At 46.1% G+C, this 19,896-nt stretch overlaps 1 protein-coding gene across 10 annotated transcripts in view; it reads right to left on the bottom strand.

Annotated features, from left to right (window-relative positions):
* Positions 1-19,896, bottom strand: part of ACKR3 (atypical chemokine receptor 3) — a 125,465-nt gene that overhangs the window by 88,739 nt on the left and 16,830 nt on the right. For 5 of the 10 annotated variants that reach the window (XR_009819285.1, XR_009819289.1, XR_009819287.1 and 2 more), the window contains exon 4: positions 9,019-9,141. The exons of 4 other annotated variants lie outside the window; for them this stretch is intronic. The gene's annotated coding sequence lies outside the window, so the exon portion shown is untranslated. Of the gene's footprint in view, positions 1-9,018; positions 9,142-19,302; positions 19,858-19,896 lie in introns of those variants that run through there. One more of the 10 variants, XR_009819294.1, reaches the window with a different exon arrangement.

The raw sequence follows: 19,896 nt of genomic DNA, 5'->3' as shown, positions 1-19,896 counted from the left end.
TGAGACATGTCCCTGCTGGCCTGAACACAGAATGGTCTTTTGGACTTGCCCCAACTTTCAAAGCAGGCTAAGGGAAGCCTAAAAACATGTGTCTGTAGAGGTGGCTTCAAGGGAAGCCATACCAGACATCGGCACCATGGCTACGCTATGAGATGGAGGGGCCCTTTTCTAAGATTCCCAGGTAGCTCTTGCCAGCTCTGGTCTGTCTCATGGCATTGCATCCACATCTTTCATTATTTCTTCAAATTCCTTCAGTTACCTCTGTTATTGTCCCCTATCAGCTGGTCTAGGCAAACAGATGAACCAATGCATGCCAGCATCTCAGCAAAGAGGAAAGAGGCAGGGACCTGCAGAAACTCAACTTCCCTTCTTTCCGAAATGCTGAACATTTTTCCTTTTTTCACCTCTTCTGAGCTGCTTTTTTGTAGACTTGATCCAAAGTCTGTGATTAGACTTCCTCCACTTCCGCAGCCTCTGGGCAAAGCAACATCACCAGCTGCTTCTGGCGCATTCATGGGGCTCTTCTGACATGTATTCCAAAGCAGAAGATTGCCGCCAAGATGCTACCAGCCAAAACCTACCAACAACTATGGTACAAAGGAAGAGAAAGTTCCTGATGTTAAGCACATCTAAGATAACACACTAAAAGCAGCATTAAAGAAAACCCAAAACAAACACCTAATAAAGAGATTTTACGTTAGTTTATCATGCTCAATGCTTAGTTTAATTTCATCAAGATAATCAAAAAGTGATCCTCCACAGGAAAATCCTTCCTCAAATCTTTGTCCTTGACCTTGGCCTGAAAGACCTAACTTAAGCCTTCAAGAATGTATGTAGAGGGAAAAAAGAAAGCCTGAATCACCCTTTGTTTAGTGACCAGTCAGGGTCAGGCATAGGAGGGGAGGGCAGATAAGAATTTAAGATACAATCAAGTGACAGAGAGTCCCAAAGCTTTTCTGGCAGCAAGGGAAAGAACCTAAGGGGAAAGCAAACAGTTTGCAAGGCTTGACTTCTTAAGATCAATTCATTCAACTGCAGATGTCTGGAGTTTCACCCACTGCAGGGTGACAGGAGGCTGCTACTTGTACCAATATGGGTTACTCGGTTGATACCACACAGAGGCCAGTGAGAAATTGCATGAAATGGGAGGAATTTACCCATCCAGCTCTGCCACAAAGGAGCCCTTCCTGTTTTGACCTGTCCTGACAACCTCATTCAATGATTTCAAGCACTGTTTTTATCCAGGATACAGTTACACCATTTGAGTGAAGCCATCAGGATCTTGCTTTTAGCACCCCAGATTCGTCATTAGACAGTAATGTCTCTAATCTGAACTGGGAATGAGTTCAAATTTAAGCCTCCTTTAAACTTGAGCTCCCGTGCTGAGCAAAGGTGCAGGGTGCAGTCTGGGCACTGGCTTATGTCTGGCCAGGTTTCCAGTTGACAACAGGTCTTCAGGACACAGTTGTTTGGCTTGAGTTGTTCCACAGTGTAACTCAGCACCACTGAGAAGACAACATGCACGGGAAAATTAGCTCCTATTTGGAAGCAGGAGAGATGTCAGGGTGGCCACGTGAGTCCTGCAGTGGCTGCAGTAAGCAGCAATAAACTAAACCATTTGCAATACACAAACACTTTCCAAGGAGAACCTGTGTCAGGCTGAACACAGGATCTAAGGACCTTCAGGGCAGCATGACAACTGCTCTAGAAGGCAGAAAGAAAGCCAAAGACTGACAATGAACATATAGGCTGGAGCTGGGAGAAGCAGACAGAGGCGAGGATCTCTACAAGGCCCATAGACATTTGGGTTTAGAAACAGAAACACTAAGGAGATTCCCTCCAAACTTCAGTGACTTTTTTTTTTCATGTGAGAAACATCAGGAGCACATGGTCTGCAAAGTCATTATCATCATCCAGAGAAAGATAAGGAACATTGACTCAACTCAAGGTTCAGGACACCTGAATAATGAACAAGCATCCTTCACCAAGACAACGTTTAGAGGCCGTGGGAAGAGGGGATGAGGGTTTATGCACATCCTTTGAGAAGTTGATTAACAAACAACCTGATAATATTCTCAAAGCTGGAATAAATTAAGACGTAATTTTTTTCAGATGCCTGTGATGCTCTGCGATTTTATGACACCCAAAGTGCTATGAAAACCAGGGTGCTGCCAAGATTGCTTTGTTATTCATGTGTTGAAGGTCAAAGAGCTGCGAAAATATCAGTTTGGCAGGTCATAAGAATCTGTAGCCGTTATAATCAAAATGCATGCAATGTCTAAAGCTCTCCTTATGGTTAGGTAACAAGCAAGAAGTATTGTAATGATGTAATAGAGGACTTAGAGCACTCATCAGTACCAGACCTTGAGATTTGTGTAGCCTATGAAGCCTTGTCTAGCTTTGTACAAGGAAACTGATTGGTAGCATGAGCTAAAAACCTATCTAGAAGTGTAAGAAGCCCTTCAGACTTCTCAATGTTTTGTTTCTGTTAAGGTTATTAGAGATGTCACCTTAAGTGCCTCCTTCCCACCTTTTCTTCCTACCTACAGGAACCTATACTGTAATGAAATGATAGGTGATCAGTGAGATGGCAATCACCTCACCAATAGTCAGGAGTCAGAGAATGGACGAGGAGCTTATATAAGCTCTGATGGCCACAGGATGAAAAAACATATCTATTTTCTTTAAGAGCTGCCTTGTCTTGACAGAGAACAGCAGAGATGACGGTTGGGTTCCTGCTATTCCCAGGAGCTCTCCAGTTACTCAGAGACAGCTGAAAAGTCACAGACAAGAGACAGAAAAGGATGTGGTTTCAGCTTTTTTTCCCTCTAATGACCAGTTTACATGATCTCAGCTCCATTTTCCTCCCTCCTCCATTGCTGCCAGTGGAAGCATTGATGGTGAAGACACATAAACCCCACCTCAGCAAAGACAAGCTCTAGATGAGGTCACTCCCAGCTGGAACACGCAATGCCGTAACACCAGATGTGAGTCTGAGGAAAATAAAAGCAGCATTTCTGCTCCTTGCTTGGCCACAGCCTTCCTGTGGGACCTTGGGCATGTCACTGAGGGGAGAACGTGGCAAAGTTAGGTTAGGTGTGTGCCAAATGGGAGTGGGCGGGGGGAGGTTGTTTGGTTTTAAAAAAAAAAACAACAAAACCAACAAACGATGCTTTAGCAAAAACTATCCAGTCTTTCAGTGCACTTTCCACTGCACATTTCAACCTGCAAAAATCACTGTTAGGAAATTCCTGGTCAGGTCTAATTAACGTTACAATTCCAATATGAAGGGGTTTGGCTGCATGGATTTCAATTTAGACAAAAGCATATGTGCTGCCATATCAGACACAGAAATCCCCCCGACTATTTCCAACTTACTTCATGGTGCTTTGGATCACAAGACCTCAGGCCATCTGCAGATTACAAGTCCTGACCCCACTGCCAGGTCCTTGCACAACAGGAAAAGGAGGAAACTCTACCAGTAGGAATTCAGTTAAAAGTCCTAGCTTGGGGAGAAAAAAAAATGCCTAGGGGAAAAGGGTGGAAAGTACAATTTTTCAAACTGCCATTGCATATTTTTCACTGCAAGTCAGCACAAAGTGAAACATGTATCCCAGGAAGTGAGAGGCCAGAACCCCAGTTGGAAACATTTTCACAGGATATCATCTGAAATCCAGTCTCAGCATACCAGGGGCATATTCCCTTCCCTTCAGAGTAAGGCATTGCCTCCTGTATAGGAAAGAGGAAGCTGAATAAAGCCAGTTGGGCTTGCATACAGGCCAGGATTTCAAGGGCTGCATGGGGAATTAGTAGGACCTACATGAGAGCCCTGTAGCTAAACACCTCATTTTGATCACATCAGCCTAGGCTCTTCAGAAACATCTACATGAAGGCATTCAACTGTTCAGTCATCCTTTTTTCCCATGCTGTGATGACAGCATGAGCTTATTCCCAGTGCTGGCACACCTCCATGGTTATTAGCAGCTAATAACCCAAGTATTTCTGGGCTCATCATCAGAGTATCTGAGGGTCTTTCAAGAACTCAGAAATATATTCGTTAGGTTTGCTTTGACTGCGGAAAGTCCAAGCTGGAAATCTGTGTGTCTTGATCTTGGACACTCCTTGTAGGGACACAGGGATGGCAGTGGGAGGAAGAGATGCTGGTTGCTCTCCTTGCCCATCAGTCTTGGCACGTTCACTTGCACAGTAGCCTAATTTCAGAAGTGGAGTTGTGGTGGGGATCTTTCAGACTGGGGACAAAAGGCAAGTGGCCCAGGTTGCCTGTTCCCTTACAGAGGGAGAGTGAGGGCACATCATGTCCTGCAGCTCCAGTATGGAGTCACAGCTGGATTTACAAGGAAGTCTCCTCCCCCGAGCTTATACTGGGGAAGCAGAGCCTTCCAACTGAGACGTGCAGGCACCCGATTTCTCTACTCTGATCAGCTTCAGTAGATAGACGCCAGGTCATCAGACCAATGCAAAAATAGAACTTTAAGGCACTCTAAAGACTCCAGGATCACCCAGGTTGAGAAGAAGTACTCACAGCATGAGCTGGGAGATGAGTAGGGAGGCCTGATCAGTTTCCAGTTTGGGTGTTTGGACCCTTATTTTGTGAGGCTCTCTGGAAGTGCATCTATGTTGAATCACTGTATGTTGCAGAGAGTACACTGAAGCCAATCCTTTGGTGGTGGGTTCATCTGAAATGCTTACTGGCACTGCTAGAGAATAAAACTGCTCAGTGGTTGCCTGTTCAACAGTTACCTGCCATCCGGCCCAGTTCTAAAGGGGTACAATCAACAACTGTAATTGGATGGAAAGTGAGGGTCTTCCGTACTATGTTGAAGCCTTGTCCCCTTTCACCTTTTAGGAGAACTAGAGCTAGCCAGCAGAGGCACTCATAACACTTTTCTCCATTTCAGTTTTTATCCTAGAGCTCAAACACATCTGGAAAAGCAAAAGAAAACCACCAAGAAACATACTGCATTGAATAAGATGCCTTTAAACTGAGTCACAGAGTAGAACGAAGAAGAAAAAAACCCAGTCATTCGGAGACAAGGTGAAAAGTGTTAGGCCAAGGAATTTTGCAGTAAACAAAACAAACCGAAGCAAAAAACCAACAACAATCACACCCACCAGGGAAGCTGTCTGCCTCTAGGAACTCCACAAAGCAGAACTGCCCATGATAGCTCAGCTATCTCTCAACATATCCGTAACCTGCAAAACCAAGACATACAAGCATCCTGGGATCTCCTTGGAAGAAACTTCAAGGCTCAGTGGTGAACATAAATTATGTCTTCGTGCACTTACACTTAAATGTCTCCAAAGCAGCTCATGGTATTACAACTTGGCACTCTCCTGTTTGCTTTCTAGTGGGATATGTGAATACCAGAGGCTTGGAAATGTAATCACAGTGCATTCCTTAACCGCCACAAGGACCTTCTCAGAAGGTAGCTATCAGCCCAGATCTGAAGGTGAAAAGTCAGCTTGCCATCACTTGTAGAGATGGTATTTCTATGAGCTGCCTAACTCTTTAGGCTGTGTTTAGCAACAGATTCCAATCACACCAGATACAACTATACAGCTGTGGTCTACTTTCTATTAAAAAAATCCCACTGTGGATTGGTTCAGGGTTTTTTTACACATTAGTCTTAAAAACCACCGTTCTTCACTTCAGGGCAAATGTAAGATATTGGACTGAAAGCATTGTTTTAATTTTTCTCCCAAGTGTCTCCCAAAGGCCTTCAATAGAGTGAACTAAAATTGCTTTTGATTATTGGGGTGGGTTTTTTAGCTAGTCCAGCCAACCACTCAAACTATCTGCTATGACTTTTCTTTAATCTGCATTTCTTCTTTGGCAAAGCTGCCAGGTCCTTATGCAGGTACCCTCACCATCTAGGACAGAGACATTTTGCCATGCAGTTCAGCCAAGCAGACTCTGAATCCTCAATATTAATAAGAGTTGTCAGACACTATCTGGTTTAGTTAGATATTGCTCTTATCCCTTGGAGACTCTTTTCTTTCCCTTGAACCTGGCAGAACAAGTCCTGCTGTCCATAGATTTATATGGAGGTACATCAAGTTCTCCTTCCATGGAGGGCTCTAGCACACAGGATTGTATAATCAATTCCACATGAAGATTTGTCAAAAATAAAAAAAAAATCTGTTCTCTGACAGAGCCCTCCATGGCAGAATTTTTAAACTGTTTTCAAGTTGCTATTAAAAGGAAAAAAAAAGGATTATGCAAATGAGGTGTTAACAGCTTTTGCAATATTTGGTGCTCTTCTCAAAGCCAGAGCTCACAGGGGTTAACATGAGAACACAAACAATTGTGTGTGCTCCTGAGCCTCACATTTGCAAAAATAGAGAAAATTTAAACAGTCCCAGAAACAGGTCAAACAATCACTTACAGAGAATCACACAGGTATGCTGTAAGACATGAAGGGAAAAATATTTATCATTCAGACAAAAGAGCCAATTCTCTTTCCTCTTTGCTCCTATTTTTGTCTTCTGGCTCTAGATAAGAGTGTCCCTTCCCTGTGTTAATTAATAGGTAGATAAAGGCTCATTTTCAGGTTGAGAGTTTTATAGAAAAATTTATTACAGATCCCGACTTTACAATTACCAGCTGAGGTGCTCACATTATCTGCCACAAGATCCCTTAGGCTTTACCTGTCTAGAAAGAAGCTTGTAATGTGTTGTGAGAGGGCTTTGAAGGCTGGAGTGAATGCTAAGTTCTAGAGAAAGTGTAAGAGCATGGGAACTGCCCCCAGAGATACCAAAAAGGATGACCCATAGCTAGGGGACATCAACATGTCAAAGGAGTAAGGAACAATAATAGGTCAGATACATTGTGATATACTTGTGAAAATGTAAGGGAATGGAGACTAAGACCATAAGTAGATAATGAATCTACTGTACTGACAACATGGCATTCAGTATCTGCTGAAAGTGCTGAGTCGCTGTACATCTATTAAAGAGGTTGAGGTGGAGAGTGACTGGAAGAAGAGGCAGGATCAGACAAGACATCTGAAAATGTCAATATGCAAACTGTGTTCCATGTTCTCAGCTTAGCCTTTGGACCCAGCAATACAGAGTAGCTGAGGAAGATCAAGACCACTTGAGTACTAACATCTCTGACCTGCAAACACTTACATACACACTTTGGTATTTGCTGAGTTGGTGCCTCATGTTCCCCATTCCATAAATCCTCTTCCCTTTCAGGCGCAGGTGATGGAAGATGCTCTCTGAGCACACAAAATACTCACTGAAGTCAAGGGGGAACCTCAGCTAGGGAAGTACAGCAGAAAGACAGAGTCTGGAGAATACAAAGGACTCTTCATTTATAAAACCAAACTTCTAATAACCAGCAGATTTAGACGAAAATGTCACACTGATGCTGTGAAGCCAGGATTGCACAGACTGACCTATCTTGGGTCTACCAGCACCCTGGGAGCTCTCACTGCCAGCTGCTGTAGGCTGGGACATCCTTGCACTATGTGTTTGTACAGCCCAGGACATATCTGGGGTCCAATCTCCTAGGCACTTTTGGGCACACAGATAAATTAGAAAGCAGTTTAAACTCAACACTCTACCCACACATCAGGACAAACACCACAGTTCACAACCTGGTACTAATCCTCCTCCAGGCCCAAAGGGCTTGTATCAGTTAAAAGCAGATGTCCCAGAGAAGTCATTCATTAGGGATGAGCTGATTCATTGTAAAAAAAGCTGCATTTCTCAATGCATGCAATATTTTGCCAACCAGTTCTATAAATCAGCTTGTTGGAAAAATTACAAAAACGGAAAAGAAAAGGCAATTGTCACGTCAGCAACATAGCAATGCAAATGGGAATTCCTCACACCATGTACTCCCAAGCCATTTTTACAGTCCTTATTTGTGGCACTGTGTTGTTGTAGATAAATTCTTTAAAATTGTCTTTCAAAAACTCTATGAGATAAAAAAAGAAAAAAGCTCCCGAGTGACTGTCACGGGGAAACAAAGCAAGAAAAGAAGAGGAAACAGCGAGCTGTGGACCACCGTTGGTGGGCACTTGAATAGCAGCCCTGTGCTTGACACCACTGCGACTTTGAACAAAACCAAAGTCAGACAGCTATTTGTCAAGGGGTACAAGTGGTGAGAACCTGGCCTCGTTGTAAAAACGTGTCAAGGACTTTTCTGTAGGGCTGTGCCGAGCCCCCTGATGGATCGTTGTGCTTGGGGGCCAGTATTGTGAACAGCAATAATAAGACATCTGGTCTGTTCTCTTTCGGAAAGCATATTTTGGCTCAACTGAAACCATGTGAGCTGCTCCTTGCACAATGCACTGCCGCTGCGCCTCACAGACAGCGATGCGCGGCGCTGGGCCCAGCCTGTCCCGCCAGCACCCCTCCGAGGCCGGCCCCACCAGCGGCCTCTGAGCCTGCAGCCAGTGCCCAGCCTGTCCTTTGCTGTTCATGGGCTGCAACAGCACCAGCATTGCATCAGCCACCACCACCTTCCTTATAGGCCTTGCCCATTCCTCATAGAATGGTTTTGGTTGGAAAGGACGTTTAAGATCATTGAGCCCAACCACTAACCCAACACTGACAAGCCCACCACTAAACCATGTCTCTCAGCACCTCAACTACATGGCTTTTCAATATCTCCAGGGATGGGGACTCCACTACCTCCCTGGGCAGCCTAACAAGGTCTAACAACCTTCTCAGTGAAAAAGCTCTTCCTAATCTCCAATCCAAACCTCCCCTGGCGTGAATTGAAGCCATTTCCTCTTGTCCTATCAACTTGTTACTTGGGAGAAATGACCATCCCCATCTCACTACAATCTCCTTTCAGACAGTTGGAGAGTGATCATATCTCCCCTCCTGCCTCCTTTTCTCCAGACTAAACACCCCCTAGTCCCTCAGCTGCTCCTCATAAGGCTCCTGCTCTAGACCCTTCTCCAGCTCTACTGCCCATCTCTGGTCTTTCTTGTAGTGATGGGCCCAAAACTAAACACAGTACTCAAGATGTGGTCTCACCAGTGCCGAGTCCTCTTGCATGGCCACAGATTGATGAGGTAGAAGAGCAGCTGGAGAAGAGCAGCTGGGCATCAGCACCAGAGATTTCTATACAAAGAGCTTCCCCGGAAAAAGGGACAATTCCTGAAAAAGAAGGGTTTCTTAGAGAGAAAAAGACCTTTAAGCTCATTGCATCCAACTGTTAACTCACAGTTAACCATTAACACAGCACTGCCATGGCCACCACTAAACTGTGTCACTTAGCCCCACAGCTGCACAGCTTTGGAATACACACAGTAGCACAGCCTCTCTGCCTTAAATCCAGCTTACGGGCACAGGACCACAAGCACACAGCATCACCTCCCCAACCAGAGAGGGAAGGACGTGAAGCAGGATGTGAGGATTTTAGCAAGCTGCCACAGTGCAAACAGGTACACCAGCCACAGGTACCCAAGCAGCTCCTGGGAAGCCATCTGCTTTCCTCTCCATGCACAGGCAGGACCCAAGGCCAAAGGCACAGCCCCAGGAAAGCAGGCATAAATTATAAAGCCTAATTGATGTGGAAAGTACAAAGTTTCTATAGAAAGTTTCAGTTCTGAGCACATTTAACTAAAAAAAAAAGGGAGGGGGGGGATAAATAGGGATTTAACTCACTAGGCAGCCCTTCACCAGACCTCTCGTAACACCCTACATCGTATGAGCAGTCAGGGGAAAAAGGGGAGCTGTGAGCTGGCTGGAAGTGGACTCCAGAAATCAAGACAATAAGAGAAATAGAAGCAACAAAATGAACAGCAAAGTGGAGGAAGTAAAAAGATGTCTCTCTGCTTCAGATATGTCAAAACAGAGGCTCCACTGTCCAAATAACATTTCACCGCAGGAGGAGGGGCAGGAGGGGGAAGGCTGATTTTCATTTCATTTTCACTTTGAAAATGCCATTTTTCCACACATCCACCAGAGTGCTGAAGTTTTCAAAACCACATCTGTTCAAATGTACAAAGCTGTCGTTGAGAAAGTCTCCAGCAGCCATGAGCTGCATTTCCAGCACAGCAGCTGAAATTCCCCAGCGCCCAGCACAGCGAGTGGGGCACCAGCACTCAGCAGAGCTGGAGTGCTGAGATGAGCAGAGCAGGACCCACTGCCTAAGAAGGGGGCTACAGAGATGACCCAAAGACCATTGTTTTTCTTCTCAGCCTTTGGCACAGACCATGTCAGTGCTGGGAAGAGAGATAAAGAGCCATGGCTGCTGGGTGTGGTGTGGGGGTGATAAATGGGATGCTTAGTCATGCAGCCTCGTGCTCCCAGCACTGACCACCAACATCAACACTGAGCTGCTGGCTCATCTGGAGGGTGTCAGGCTTTCAATTTTTTAATCCTTTTGTAATCAGCTGAGCAGTACAGGCAGCTGCAGGTAGGATGTGGGTTTAACCTAAGGGAAGAGGGCTTTCCAGCTCTGCCACAGCCGTGCCAGAGCCCAGCTCCGTATCTGGGACAGGCAGATGGCTTTGTACAAACAGCTCATGGGGGAGATGTCTGGAAACCTCTCCAAATTCCCTGCCAGCATGGCACCAGCCTCCCCCTGCCAGCTGGCAGTTGGCATCAATAGTGCTGCATGCCCCAAGTTGCTGCATGCACAGAGTCCCTTCACCTGCAGCTGCAAGGGGCTGGGAAGGGAGTGACAGGGCCCCAGGCATGGGGACGGTCCCCACACTGGCATCTGCAGTTGAGGGCAGGGGTGCCCAGGGGAAGCAGGTGCCCCCTTCCCAAAAGCTGTGTGGGAACGCTGGCACCCAGGGCCAACAGTGCCTTTGCAGAGACATGATTAGCTGGCTGCGTGCCTGCTGCCAATATCTGTTGCCCTGACAAAGGAGTTGTGTATCCCCAACAGTACTGGCTGAGGGGCTCTGCTCCAGTGCATCCCACAAGATCCCTTCTCCCTCTCGGAAGAGGTTACAGGAGGGACACAAACTATCACCTACATGGTAATCAGCTTCACTGTCCTAAAAGCTCTTCACAGATTGCTCAAGCTGGCAGCTCCTGTGGGTCTGTTCTTTGAGAGCCATCCATGTCAGCAACACAGCCAGCACTCAAGGTTTGCAGCTTTTGGAATTCTTGGATTTGCCTCTTCCCAGAGTGCTCTGGTGATTCACTGGCACCCCTAATCTGAGAAGGAGCAAAAACCTGGAGAAGATGTGCCCAGCACTAAGCTGTCCCCTGCTACTGCATAGTTCTCCCCTGTGGCCTTCACCTGTCCTCCTGCATTCTAAAGACTGTCTTAGTCTGTCTCCAATGGGATGAGGACATGCAGGGCCTCCCATTTTCCCCCTACCCCACCACAGCTTGCCTTCTGAGCCCACAGCATTCCTGTCATCAGCCCTTTTTGGTTTTGCACAAAGCTCCCTGCAGCCACTGTGCAATAAGCTCATTGTGCAAGGCTGAGCAACCTCCAATTTCCCTAACCCATTCCCTTAAACCAGATGGCAAGCCAAAATTTGCTCTGACAAGCACAGAAATCAAAACTGACATGACTGGAAAAAACAAGCTCAATTCCTCTTGGCAGGGTATTAATTTAGAAATCTCTGGTGCTGTTGCCCCAATTCACAATGAATTTGGAACCAGACTTTCCTAGTGCCAGACAACAGAGATTTGACAGAGAAGGTAATTGGAGGAAATGGCTGTGCAGTCTAGCTATTGTGCTGGCAAGATCCAGCTCTCTTAAAAAACAAGGTTCACTTCCTGGCATGGCTGATTCGTTGTCCTCTATTTGTCCCCAGTGCCTACTGACTTTCACCTGCCTAGCAAGGATAGCACAGCCCCTTCAAAGCAGCAGCAAGGTCTTCTGGGCATTCAGGCTTTCTCCCAGCCTGGTGAGCAGTAGCAATGGGGCGATAAGCCCTGCAGGGTCAACAACTCCAAGTGTCCACAGTGTGGGGTGAAGAGCAGGTCTGAGCAAGTCTCATAGTCCGCACATCCCCTGGGCAGCATGCACACCAAGCAGATGGAGCCAAGGCTTATCTCAGGCTGGCCTTGTGGGAAGAAATGAGGATGGAGGACATTCAGGTGGGAGCAATCCCATCCATATAGACTCAGGGCCTCCATTCAAATAAATAACTGGGAGAGTAGGAGAACCTGAACTGGAGGAGAGTTTGGACTAAAGCTTGTAATCACATCCTTAGTAACATCCCAAAGTGGCACATATCCCAGAAAAAAAAACACCAAAACAGACAGGACTCTCTGTGAGGTTACCTGGCAGATACAGGTCTTAATAGATGGAGCCTCAAGTCTTACCCTTACTGTAGGCACTGGGGGGGGGGGGGGGGGGGGGCAAGGGGGAAGCATAGAAGGAAAAAGGACCTGCCCTGATCCCACTGGGGAAGAGGGAAAAAGTAAAGAAGAGAGTGGAGAAGTTCCTAAATGTGTTGTGCACTGAGCAGTGCTCACCTAGAAACATTAATGTTCACAGGTCCTAGACTGTAATACACACAATTTTCCCACTGCTTTACTAATAACAACCATTATATTGACGTGTGTTGATGCTGTTCCACTAACTGCTTTGTTTTTCTAGCTATTGGAATCAAGACTGGATGGTGAGCTGCCCTGGACGGGTGTCAGACCCACTCCCAAGCTGCACCTCCAAGGTCTCAGCATTTGGCAGCTGGGGCAGTGTGAAACTCTATACCTGCTCACTCTGCAGAGCCCATCCCCAGCCTGAAGTCCCCTTTGGGAGGGTACTTCAAAATGAGATCTTGCCCTTCTGAAGGCTCTTCTCTATTTAAATAAACAACTTGGAGGATGGAGCATAGCAGCAGTCTGGTATCTGAATATATCTTTCAGCTGCATGACCCAATGATTCCTTGATGAAGCTAGCACAAGCACACTGAGTACATGTGATTTTGTGGAGGAGAAGGAGGGGAAGTGCTCAATTATTTTTCTTCATGGCTGGCAAAAAAATATTAGGCTAGTAAACAGCTTGCAATTTTATAGGAATGCCTGGGAGAGCTCCTACCTACCAGCATGTAGATCTCTCATCTAGAATTCATTTATTCATGTTCACTGTTGATATTATTAAACTATAGAGGTGGTTGAGGAAGGACATATTTAAAAGAGATCTGAAGTTATACAAGAGGCCACTCTCCACTGCTAATGTCACCTCTGGAAATTCATGTAACCAAACCAGCAGCCCAGCACGTCAAAAGAAGAAATGCTTTTTCAGCAGCACCATCAACCACTTAAAAATCCAGCATTACGAAACAGAAATGGCTTCCATCACCCTGAAAGGCAGGATACTTCTGCCTCCTGTTTGCATATACATTAGTGCTATCAGAAACAGAAGGCAGCTCTATTATACCACATGTCACAAAGGTCCAGATTCATCCATAGGGTAAACTAAGATGAGCTACCAATGTGGCATCTGGTTCTGCAGCTGGTAACTGCCCATCACACCTGGTATTACCACTGAGCAGCTTAAATGGGACAAAACCTGGTGGTGGAGGAAAGACTGCACATAAGGATAGCCTATTTGCCTGGTGGGTTTTACTCTGCAACCCATTTTGCTGCTAAGTCCCCCCGAAAGCTTCCTTAGCGCAGGGGTTGCTCGCATCTTGTTTAATTACATTCAGTAACTTAAACTGCTGGAGAAAACCTGCTTTAGCTATAACAATTTTGAGGTCTGAAGAAATTCTGTCAAAAACACAGATCTAATTTGAATATTGCCCTGAAGTGCTGTCTTATATCTCTTGTGACAGCACATATGTAGGAATGTGCTGAGATTCACTGAGCGTCCCCTGAATGGGTGTCCTCCAGGGTCTGAAAAGCACAAGATATGCTGTCTGCCTCTGGTTTTGGCGGTGTTAAGTGGAGAGTGCAGCAAGGAAGCAGATGCCTCCTGGGAGCCCCACACCGCTTTCTCTCATGATTTCCTACAAGCAGCTTCAGGGCTAGGCTTACACTCAGGACTGCTCTAGGAAAGGACCACACATACACAGGGTGAAGGGAAAAAATGCACACGAAGATCCTGGAAGTCTCGGGGCAAGTAAATTACTGTTAATTGTGAGATATTTGATTGCAAGAAGCACCAGATGGCTAGCCATCTGTTTTTTATTATAAAATTAAACACAATTAACCCAAACAGTACTTCCTCAGCGCTCTTCTCTGACTGGCTCACAAATGCATCTTTAACACCTAACCTTACAGACACAGCATAATCTGAAGCTCTTTCTGCCTCTCTCTAATGTACTTGGGCTAAATATTCTGCTAAGTACTGGCCTTGCACCTCAAGATTTCCAGGGGATGGATTAATTAAGAGATGAGAGAACTGGGAAAGGTCAGCTCAAACAGAAGTAATGTAACTTCAGCAGAACAATCTCCTTTTACTCTGCTACACCACCAAACTCAGGTTTGAAGGGCACAAGCATACTGCCAGGAGAGGATGTTGCCAAGGGCAACAGATTGCTAGACACAACCACAGCTGGGGTAGCAACCTCTCCTGCCAGCATCAGCACTCAGTTGGTGCTGTGATGGAAAGGGACAGAAGAGCAAAAGCTGGGGAGAGTGGCCAGAACCCCTGTCCTCTGTCTATCTCCTCTAGCAAGACTCTCAGACCTCTCCTCATCCTCCTCTCCAGCTTGGTTCTCTCCATCCCTACAGCAGGAATGGCTAAACCTCCCTCACAGGACCTGGTCAAGCAACCCACCCTGTGAGGTACTGCAGGCAGTACCAAATCTGCACCAAAGCAAAAGGCACAACAGAGATGGCAGCAACCTCCCAGCTGTCAAGGACACACACACATCCCACTTTAAGCATATGGCTCAGATGCTACATCCATAGCATCACATCACTGCTCAAAAAACGTCTCTATGGCGTCTCTACAAGCTCAGGCATTTTCTTTGCCTTTCTACACATTCGCCTACAAGTTTCAGGAATCTCCTCCTTGCCTCAGTATTCTCTTCATCACCAAAACACCACTCCTGCCTCTGCCCCAGGAAGGGCAGCATTACAGAAGCTCATTTTTGCTTTGTATGATTAGCAATAACATCTTTTAACAGGCTTGTACTGTTCTTTGTGTCCAGGTATATATATATATTCTGAGACTATGTCCAGCAGAAACTCCCTTGGACAAATTTTGCCTAGCAAGTTGGGTTTGCAGGACCCACTAATCCACTAAGTTTTCAGCCCTCAGTCACCAGACCTGTTCTGGGAGTCAGTTGCCTCTCACACTCTCCCTGGAAGTTGGGCTGCTGCCAAGAAGACCTTTCCCAGCCCACCCAGTTACCCTGCGCACATGCACAGTATCAGATCTCACAGCTGAAGACGGCTGAGCCCCTGTCCCCCTGTAAGCTTTTCTCCTGTCCCTCTGCAAGCTTTTCTCATGTAGATTATACACATCTTCATTTGTTCAAAACAAATTGGTTGTAAATTGAACATAAAGGGTATTCCAGGGGACATAACCCCTTGCATCTTTCCCCTGCATAAATACCCAGGAGACAATGAGTCCAGAAATCATAGAATCATAAAATGGTAGCAGTTGAAAGGGACATCTAGAGATCATCTAGTCCAACCCCCCTGCCAAAGCAGGTTCATCTAGATCAAGTCACACAGGAACACATCCAGGCAGGTCTGGAAAACCTCCAGAGAAGGAGATTCCACAGCTCCCCTGGGCAGCCTATGCCAGGGCTTCCTCATCCTCACAGTAAAATAGTTTTTCTTATGTTTAAATGGAATTTTTTGTGTTCCAGCTTCATCCCATTACCCCTTGTCCTGTTGCTAGATACAACAGAAAAAAGGGCTGCCCCAACCTCTTGACATCCACCATTTATATACTTGTAAATATTAATGAGATCAGTCCTCAGTTTCCTCTTCTCTAGATTAAACAGTCCCAGTTCCCACAGCCTTTCCTCATAAGGAAGATGCTCCAGTCCTGATCATCTTGGTGGCCCTGCACTGGACTCTGTCCTTAACATCCTTGGCTAAATTTAATTCTAGAAGGGCTCTAGCTTTCCTAGTTGCACCCCTGCATGCCCTGGCAATGTTCCTGTACTCTTCCCAAGAAGCCAGCCCCTGTTTCCACCTCTCATAGATGGCTGCTTTCTGCCTGAGTTGTCCCAGCAGATCCTCGCTCATCCACAGAGGCCTCCTACCTCCTTTTCCTCCTTTCTTGTGCACTGGGACACACTGATCCTGGGCTTGGAGAAAGTGGTGCTTGAAGATTGATCAGATCTCATTGGCACTTCTACCTTTTAGAATCATATCCCCTGAGATCCATCCAAGTAGATCTTTGAAGAGGTCAAAGTCGGCTTGCCTGAAATCCAGGGTCACGGTCCTGCTTTGTGTCCTGCCTCTTCCACACAGGATCTTGAACTCTACCATCTCATGGTCAGTGCAGCTGGGTTGCCTCCAACCTTCACATCCCAAACCAGACCCTCCTTATTTGTCAGTACCAGGCCCAGCAGCACACCTCTCCTTGTTGGTTCCTCAGTCACCTGTGACAGGAAGTTGTTGTCACCAATCTGTAGGAACCTCCTGGACTGCGTGTGCTTGGCTGGGTGGCTTTACCAGCAAATATCAGGGTGGTTGAAGTCCCCCATGAGGACCAGGGACTGTGACCATGAGGTAGCTCTCATCTGTTTGTAGAAGGCCTCATCCACCTCCCCCTCCTGATCAGGTGGCCTGTAGCAAACTTCTATAACAGTATCACTTACCTTACCCTGCCCCTTAATTTTCACCCATAAGCACTCCACCTGCCTCTCATCCCCACCCAGGCAGAGCCCAATGCACATTAATTGCTCTCTCATATAGAGAGCAACTCCACCTCCTCACCTCATTGGCCTGTCTTTCCTGAACAACACACAGCCCTCCATGGCTGTGCTCCAGTCATGGCAGCTGTCCCACCACGTGTCTGTGACCGCAATGAGGTCGTAGCCCCACATCCACACCCACATCTCCAGTTCCTCCTGCTTATTCCCCAGGCTGCGTGCGTTGGTGTAGAGGCAGCGCAGGGGCTTACTCACACACACAGGTTTCCCTGGATGGATGCAAGAGGATCCTCCCTGCTTTGGTACTCCCTGAGGGTGGTCAGCCTGCTGCATCTCAACACAGTGTGCAGATGAGGGGCACTGATAGAAACTCTCAGTAATACTCCACTCACACCCTCCTATCTTATCACGTACAGGCATTCAACCTGTTGGGAGGGTTTAATTGCCTGTCAGGTGACAGACAGTGAGCCAGGGCTCTAAAGCTCATGTAAACATTTTTCTTTTTTTTTTGTGTGTGTGTGTGTTTAGCTTTGACTATCTTCACTTTCAGGGCTACCCTGGAGAGAGAAATGCTATGATCTTCTTTTTGGGATACCAATCAGCCAGCTCACCACTCCCCAGACTGTTTGTCACCCCATTGCTGCTACCAGAGGCTGAGAAATGCAGTGCATGATTCTACTTTGTACCCATTCACAGGGTGACATGATTCCACGGGCCATTCCCACAGCCACTGCCCCTTTGGCATCTTCTCCAAATGCAAAGGATGAAAAGTGTAGCTGGGTTTTGCCTGGCTGCTCACTCACAATGCCGGGACAAGCCTACAGTGGAGCAAGTTCGTGGTTTACATCTGGACTTAGCTCTGGCAAAATACAACAAACCACGCTCCTAGAAATACAGTCTGACTCTCACTCCATTCATCTCTGACCTTGCATTTGACTGAATCATGGTTATTTTATAGAATCATAGAACTGTTTTGGTTGGAAAAAACTCTTAATATCATCAAGTCCAACCACTAACCTAACACTGACAAGCCCACCACTTACCATGTCCCTCAGCACCTCAGCTACATGGCTTTTCAATATCTCCTGTGACTCCACCACATCCCTGGGCAGCCTGTGCCAGTATCTAACAACCCTCTTGGTGACAAAGTTCTTCCTAATCTCCAGTCTAAACCTCCCCTGGCACGACTTGAGCCCATTTCCTCTTGTCCTATCACTCACTACTTGGGAGAGAGACCAACTACAACCTCCTTTCTGGTAGTTGTAGAGAGTGATCATGTCTCCCCTCAGTTTACTTTTCTTCAGACTCAACACCCCATAATCTCTCAGCTGCTCCTCATCAGACTTGTGCTCCAGACCCTTCACCAGCTTTGTTGCCCACCTTTGGACATGCTCCAGCACCTCAGTGTCTTTCTTGCAGTGAGGGGCCCAAGCCCAGTTCTTCACTGGTGCTGCTCCTTGCCAGAGCTGCCTCTGGATTACTGCAGGTCCTGCTCCTTGAACAAAGCCAGCTCCATCATTCTAGTGGACAACTTTGCCTTCCTGGTGGTATTCAGATGATGAACTTCCCCAGGGACACCATGGTGTGACTAGTTCACCCAGGCTTTTACATATTCTGGAAACCATATCTTCTTCCATTTTATGGTATGGCCTGTCTTTTAAAAAGATAAAAATATAAATGGTCTCAAACATGATAAAAACAAGAACTGCAAACTGATACGGTTTCCAGAAAGTACACTGCCTCTTTTCATTCTACAGGAAGCCACCAAATGAAGACTGAGTTTCCCCAACAACAGGCCATCCATCTCTTTCAGGCCAAAGCCCTTGGGCTTGCACAAACATAAGGACAGCTATCCCCCTATATCACTAGGTGCAGAGGAAGACCTTGGTAAGAAAAGACACAGTCTTTTACATGCTTATGTATAAGCATATTCACAGCATTAACTGAAAAATATATCTTTCTCTTCTTTTTCCCTTGCCTTTTCCATATGAGAGCACCATAGACCAAATTATTTGCTTTTCCAGAGTCTTATTGTCAGAAATTAATGTTTCATTTTGAGCTGGTATTTCCTCAGAAGAACACAGCCCAAGGCAGACATTTCAGCTGGAAAACTCCAGTCCCAACAGGCAAAGGTATGTGCAACCAAGAAGAGCCTCCTATCATAAGAAGGAGCAGGAAATTACTATGTAAGCTCTGTTATACTACACACAAAGCAAAGCTTGAAAAGCGAGTTTTTAAATGAAGGGAACAGATACTTTGACAAGAGCCTTGTGCAAAATAGTTCCTTTGCCAAAAAAGTAAAAGGAAACCCACTTTAGCTGAAGAATCAGCTTTTAAAGGCAATCCCTAGTAAATGAGGTATAATACTGAATTCAAAGCATTTCCACTACTTTTTTGACTTGCCAGCAGTGCATCTGCTAGGCTGGGCTTTCACTGACAATCACTGCTCCACAGCCAGCTGGGAAGGTGCCCCAGGAGATGGAAGCACACCATTTATTTTTTTTAAAGCCATTTTAAAAAACATTACAAGCTTTTTAAACATGATTTATCCATGCAGTGTGTTTCTCTAGCTAACCAGATGCTCCCAAATGTCTGGCACTAGAGAAAAACATATAATTTTACCCCATGATAGATTACTAACTCATATTAGACTTGCAGAGGAACAACCAGCTCTTCTTGTAGCCAGGGGGGAGAAAAAAGTAAGCAGATTACACATTAAAACAAACCAGACTGCAAACAGCTCCAGTATTACCTCAGAGAAGTTTCCTAACAAGCTGGTTCAGTTTGTCAAATGTGGATTGGAAAGGGGCTGCACACAACCCTAGCACTTGTGAGCTGCCTGGGGAATGCGCTTCCAGAGATGCTTTCTACCAAGAGAGGAGATCTTCACATCTTTGTAAGCGACAGAGTATGGATGGAAAGCCCACATCCGAGCAGGGACTGTCTAGCAAGGAGCTTTCCAACAGTAGAGTGTAAGAACTGGACTCCACCAGATCACACACTGTTGCCAATAACAGGCACATAACTGCTGCAACGTCTCACAGTGTTTCATACTGCAGGCACCACGGGGTATGTCTTTTATCAGCTGGCTCTACATGATGCACAGACACCACTGGAAAAAACAGCACTGATATGACTGGGGATAAACAGA

Source organism: Colius striatus, chromosome 9, assembly GCF_028858725.1.
Source record: "Colius striatus isolate bColStr4 chromosome 9, bColStr4.1.hap1, whole genome shotgun sequence".
Classification (NCBI taxonomy): Eukaryota; Metazoa; Chordata; class Aves; order Coliiformes; family Coliidae; genus Colius; species Colius striatus.
Note: the sequence above shows the minus strand (reverse complement) of the source record. Positions and strands in the feature narration are given on the sequence as shown.